Genomic DNA, 6,000 nt, shown 5'->3' on the forward strand with positions numbered 1-6,000 from the left:
TTTAGATAATATGATTCATATTTTTGAAATTTTGATATAATTTTGCTTCATTTGAGACTCAACATGACAAACTGGAGAACATCTGTAAAAAAAAAGTTGTTTTTAGAAACTAATTTTTATAAGCTAAGATAAAGCAATATTTTTGAATTTTAGAAAGCTCTTTAAATATCATCTTTAAATATAGATTATTCACTTAGCTTATCATTTGTTGCAACTGGCGTATACTTGGCAAAAAAAGCTTCTCTACAAGATCAAAATATACTAATTGAGATTTTTAATAAAGAATAATGAATCTATAATGCCTTTTAAAAAAAATGGAGTGTTGCTTGTTTTATTTAATAAACCTACTTGACACCTAATATAACTTGCTTGCTTAGAATCTGTTTCATTATTAACAACAAAATTAACTGCATCCTCCAGTTGAGAAATATATTTAACAATTCCCTTGTTTAAAAAAGACTGTTTAATTTGTAAAACTAAGCTATATCCAGTGAAATAAATTTCTCCAGAATCTTCTAAAGTTATATATATTGAAAAAATAGGTACTATTCCACAATATTAATATGATATTAACGATATCTTTGTTTTCTCTTTCAACAAAATAAAATTTTTCTTCACAGTTATTTATCATTGATTCCAAATTTTTTACAATTGAAATAAACTGTATAGCGTCTAGTTTTAAAGTTTTCAAACTCATCAGGTAAACTATTTCTTTTAGAGCACAATAATCCAATGACATCTTGCTTTCTGGACAGTATTGGGTTACAAGACAAGGTATACCTTTAAAGATTGATGGAGGATGCATTGTTACTAAACTACTACCTTTGACACTTTTTAATTTGGTATCTTTAGGCCAGTGCTAAGCCCAAATTCGCCCATAATTTGGAAACTCAAGTTTTCATTTGGAAGTTTTTGAAACCATAGCTCACAGTCCTCGGATTTAAAAGGAATACATTGTGACATAAACATTATCTTTTATTTTTTTTAACATTTAATAGGCATTTTACGAGATTAAATCTAATAAATTAAATCAAACACATCGAAAATATACTTCTCATAAGAATGTCAGCCATTTTAAAAAGCAGTACTTTCTACTCCCTCAGAGACCAACAGCTACCAAAATGAACATCTTATCACATTGGTCATCTGGTCAATGGTCGCAGTGTCAAAACGCTCAGACTGGTCATTGGTCACAACAGTTATCTGGTTACAACAGTTATTTTTATTTCATTTCTATTTTTACAAAGAATTGTTTTAAATTTTTTTTTTTTTAACTTGACTTACTAATTAGAGCATGAAATGATTAAAAAATATTATTTTAAAAAGACAATGTTATTTTTTCAAACAATTCCTCTTTTGCAACTTTTTGAAAAAAATGCTTATACGATTTAAAAATAATATAACTTTTCTTTTTTCTTCAATAATTTAATTTAACTTTTTAATAATTTAAACAAAATATGCTATTAATTAAACAACCATTAGAAGTAAATTGTAAACGCATTTTGCGTAACTCTAATAAAACATTTCATAAGATAAGATTTAAAGTAATTTATTTCAAAAGCAGTTAAAAACATAACAGTAATTTTTGCTTCAAATTTGAGTTTTACTTTAAAACTTGTATGTTTTCTTTTTTGTAAGGAATTTTTTTCTTTATTCTTTAGTTTTTTGAATTTTTTTTTTTGTATTAAACTTTGCGTTTCTTTTGCCAGCGCATTTCTGAAATATTTAAATCGCCAAAACATATAAACAGTCGTGGTGAAGTTGTCAACAAAAAAAATTATTTGTGTGATCAGCAATAGCGTTCGATCACACACTATTCCTGTCCAAGCCTGGTTGAGGGTAATAACTGATAGATTTCATACTGCATTAGATAGATATAGAGAGGTTGAGGATATCGCACTCAACATTTCTAAAGCCTTTGATAAAGTTTGGCACGCTGGTCTTCTCCATATGCTCTCTTCTTACAATGTATCAGGTAGCATCTTTAAGACTATTGAATCTTTCCTTAACAATCATAGAATAAAAGTTGTCATAGATGAACAGCACTCTTCTTCATTTCCTGTAATTTCAGTTGTTCCTTAAGGTTTTATTCTTGGCCCTATACTTTTTTTAATTTACATTAACGATCTCCTAGAAATTCTCACATCTAAGGTTGCATTGTTTGCTAATGATGATTTAGTAGCTTTTTATTTTTTTTTTTGAATGAAATAAATAAAAAGAATGGAAAAGAAAAAAAACTATTTGTATATCAAAAAAAAATCGGCAAATCAAGATTTTTTAATTTTTTTATATACTTCTTTAGTTTTATTTCATATATTTCTTTAGTTTTCTTTCATATATTTCTTAGGATGCTTTATTTACGATTTATTTTTTAGTTATGCTGTTATGCAGTCTCGTAGTAATGATTTTTCTTTAGTTTTTAGAGTATAAAGTTTTACTTTTTATTTTTAGTTAGTATTTGTTTTATTTTTTAGTTATTAATTATTTTTAAATAGTATAATCTAATTTTCTACATAGTTATAAAAAATTTATATTTATTTTTATTTCAGCCATTTATTATATGTTTTATTCTACAGTGTATTATTATTATTATTTTTTCTTTATTTATTATTGTTTTTTATTTTCAATTTTAAGTTGTCGTTGTTTGTTTTTTTTTGCCAAAAGTACTTAACGTAATTTTTTGTTTTGTTTGTAGTAACTTTTGTTTAGTTGTGATTTTCTCAGTACTTTTCTGTTTATATTTTATTTATTTATTTAGTCATATTATCTGCATGGAAGGATGTTTTAGCATGACAATGACCCAAAGCACACTTCAATTCTTGTGAAAAACTTTTTCTAAACCAAAGAAATTCGATTAATCGAATAGCCTTAGCAAAGTCCTGACCTTAATTCTATTGAATGTCTATGTAAGCTCATTGATCGTTAAATTTCAGGTCGAAAACCAACAAGTAAACGTGATTTATTGAATACTCTGAAACAAGAATGGGGAAAAATCAAAATTATTGTGATTATGAAGCTGGTGGACTCAATCCCTTGTCACTCTCAAGCAGTAATCAATGCTAAGGTCTTCCCGACGAAGTACTAAACCAATTTACTTTAAAATAAAACATTTTCAATTTTAAAAATGTTAAAAAAAAAAATCTAATTCAAGTTTTTTTTTCTGTCCGGATACTTTTGCACGCGCATATTTTAATTAAATGAACTTTTAAGATTAGATTGCTTAGATTTGGTAAAATTTCATTTGTTTTTAGATTTGTAATCAGTTTTTTGACATTTCAGTAAAAATTTGAAAGAAATTGGACTTTTCATTCAAAATCTCAAGTTATGCTCTTATACTTCATATTAATCTTAATAATTAATTAAAGTTCATATAATAAAAAATATGACAAGATTTTAGCTTTAGTTTTTCGTCAATTTAAAGCATGATGAAAAGTTATTATTTTGTGTCAGTAACTAAAAACTTATTGTGCTGAACTTAGGAATGTTGAGGAAAATGACTCTGCCCTACACTGATATGACCTATGTCAGTTGTAAATTACTCAAATAATGTGTAAATTATTTTACCTCGTACTTTTTATGTTAATTTTACAGATGGTCTAGTTTGTTCAACTTGAAGGCGTTTTTCTAAAAGGGTATTAGTTAAGGTTTTGCAACTTTAAATTGTAGAACTATAAATTAGTAATGTAACAGACCCACCATAACCCGCATTACGGGTTGCTTTCTGCTAGTTATTAAAATTACTATATTATTATTATTACCATTGTTAAAATAACATGATCTTATTACTATTATTGTTACTGTTATTATTGTTATTATTATTATTATTATTATTATTACTATCATCGCTATTATTGTTATTGTTGTTATTGTTATTATTATTATTGTCATTATAAATGTTATTTTTATTATTATTACCATTCCTATTTTAGTCATTGTCATTAGGTGTTTACTTAATGTTAGTAGTTTATACTATTTGTAAACAACCTTGAAATCTAATATCAAATATTTCAGAAATATTTTGATTGATTGATTGATACTACCACTAGGATCAGACTAGCACTAAAGAGCCCAGGGGAGGGGGGAGCCACAGATGGGATCCTTATGGTAGCAAAAAATTTAGCAAAAATAAGTTAAACCCTTAAAAACCCTTAAAATTGATGCATATTAACAATAATTAGTTATTATTAATTTGTATTTTTGTGTGTTTTATATGTGTTATATATCTTAATTTATAGAGGCCCTAGACCTTCAGACATAGCGGGGCCCCGGGGGAAATACCCATAACTTACGTCGCTAGTCCGACCCTGACTACCATTTATTCTTATCTTAATTAGAAGCCAACACTCTCTGATTGCTTGGAGGAGGCATTTGATTTTGAAAAAGATCTCATTTCTGCCACAGCGTGGGGGTTTCAATGACTGGTGAACTTGATAACTCGATGAGTCATCTACCCTTCGTCTTCTAGGATTAACTCTCACTTGCGATCTTTCTCGGAAACCATACACCATATATATTGCAAAATTAGCACCTGCTAAGGTTGCATTTATTTATCGTGCTTGCCACTTTCTTACTCCTGGATTCTATTCCTTATCTCTATAAATCTCAAATCCGTTCTTGTATGGATTAATGGTGATATATCTAGAACGAATTTTCCAATAATATCTTTTCTCTTTTAGACAAAGTGCAAAAATGCATTGCAAACATAGTCGGACCTGCTCTTGCAGCCAATCTTCAACCATTGTCACATTCCTTCTCTTTTACTCATTCTCATGTCACTCATCATTCAATCAAGTCTCATTCCTTTACTGTGCTCCAAAAATTCTTATTCATTTTTTTCTTGGAACATTTAGAATTTGCTCCCTTCATTTTGTTTCCCTGCTTTATATAAATTGCAATCTTTCAAGTCATCTGTTAATTGTTATCCTGCTTTGAAAACTTTTCAAAGCAGGATAAAAATTCAAAACATCTTGGTTACAAAACAAGCACTTTAGCATACAAAAAAAAGCAAAATATATATGCTATTTGATGTTTTGTTGATATCATTTCCATATTTATTTACATTTTAATTTATATTTCTGATTTGGAAACAACCATCCACTGTTAACACTTAGTAGTAAAAATGCTAGCCTTATATTAGCTGATCCACACCTCTAATCATCATTGTAACTATTGATAAGACAGAGGAAACTGATTTATAGATTCTAGACACTAGAGAATCCAGATAAATTTTTACAAACAATAACTTGAGGTCATTCAGCATTGCTCACTACTTTTATTTCAATACCTTTTAAAGAACTACTAAAATAAATAAAGCTAAAATGTTGATGCCATTTATTGACTTGATGCGCTGAATATGTTATGAACTTAAGCCTTAAACTTAAGCATCTTCAAATGTTTTAATTTCCTTTAAATTAGATTTGCTCAGGTACCCCATATGTAACTTACTCATATTTAATCATAGTTTGGATGTTCTTAAAGATGAAACCAAGCTAATAAACTCTTTTGATTTTCTCTAATTTAGTTAAAGTTTAAACCTTGCGTACTCTTCTGTAGAGCCTTCCCTAGTGCTACATCCTTAACATCTCTGTATGCTGATTTATAGGCTCTTGTTAAAGCATTTTCTAGCAATAAAAAATTAACAAATTCTTTTTATTTAGGAATTATATATACTATAATAGTTATCTAGAATTATTTTTTTTAATATAAATAAATTAATTTTTACTTAAATTTTTTATTAATATTATTGAAGTTGTTTCCCTAAGGCTCCAGAGGTCGAGTCCACAGTCGAGGAGGCTACTCAGTACAAGCGAGGAGGCAATCCTTTTTATATTTGAAAATCTCTCTTAAACCCTAAATCCAAAATATGAACCTTGTTAAACCTAGAATCCATACCTCTAAACCGTTAAACCTAGTACCAAACTGAACTGAGAACTATACCTATAGTAGAGTACAATATAATGATGATCTTACAATCAACCAACTAATACTTCAACGCAACCC

At 28.0% G+C, this 6,000-nt stretch overlaps 1 protein-coding gene across 1 annotated transcript in view; it reads right to left on the reverse strand.

The window, feature by feature from the left end:
• The window catches only part of LOC100214012 (G8 domain-containing protein DDB_G0286311), a 59,973-nt gene that overhangs the window by 40,518 nt on the left and 13,455 nt on the right, over positions 1 to 6,000 (reverse strand). The gene's annotated exons all lie outside the window — the stretch shown is intronic.

This window comes from Hydra vulgaris, chromosome 07, assembly GCF_038396675.1.
Source record: "Hydra vulgaris chromosome 07, alternate assembly HydraT2T_AEP".
In the NCBI taxonomy this organism is placed as follows: domain Eukaryota; kingdom Metazoa; phylum Cnidaria; class Hydrozoa; order Anthoathecata; family Hydridae; genus Hydra; species Hydra vulgaris.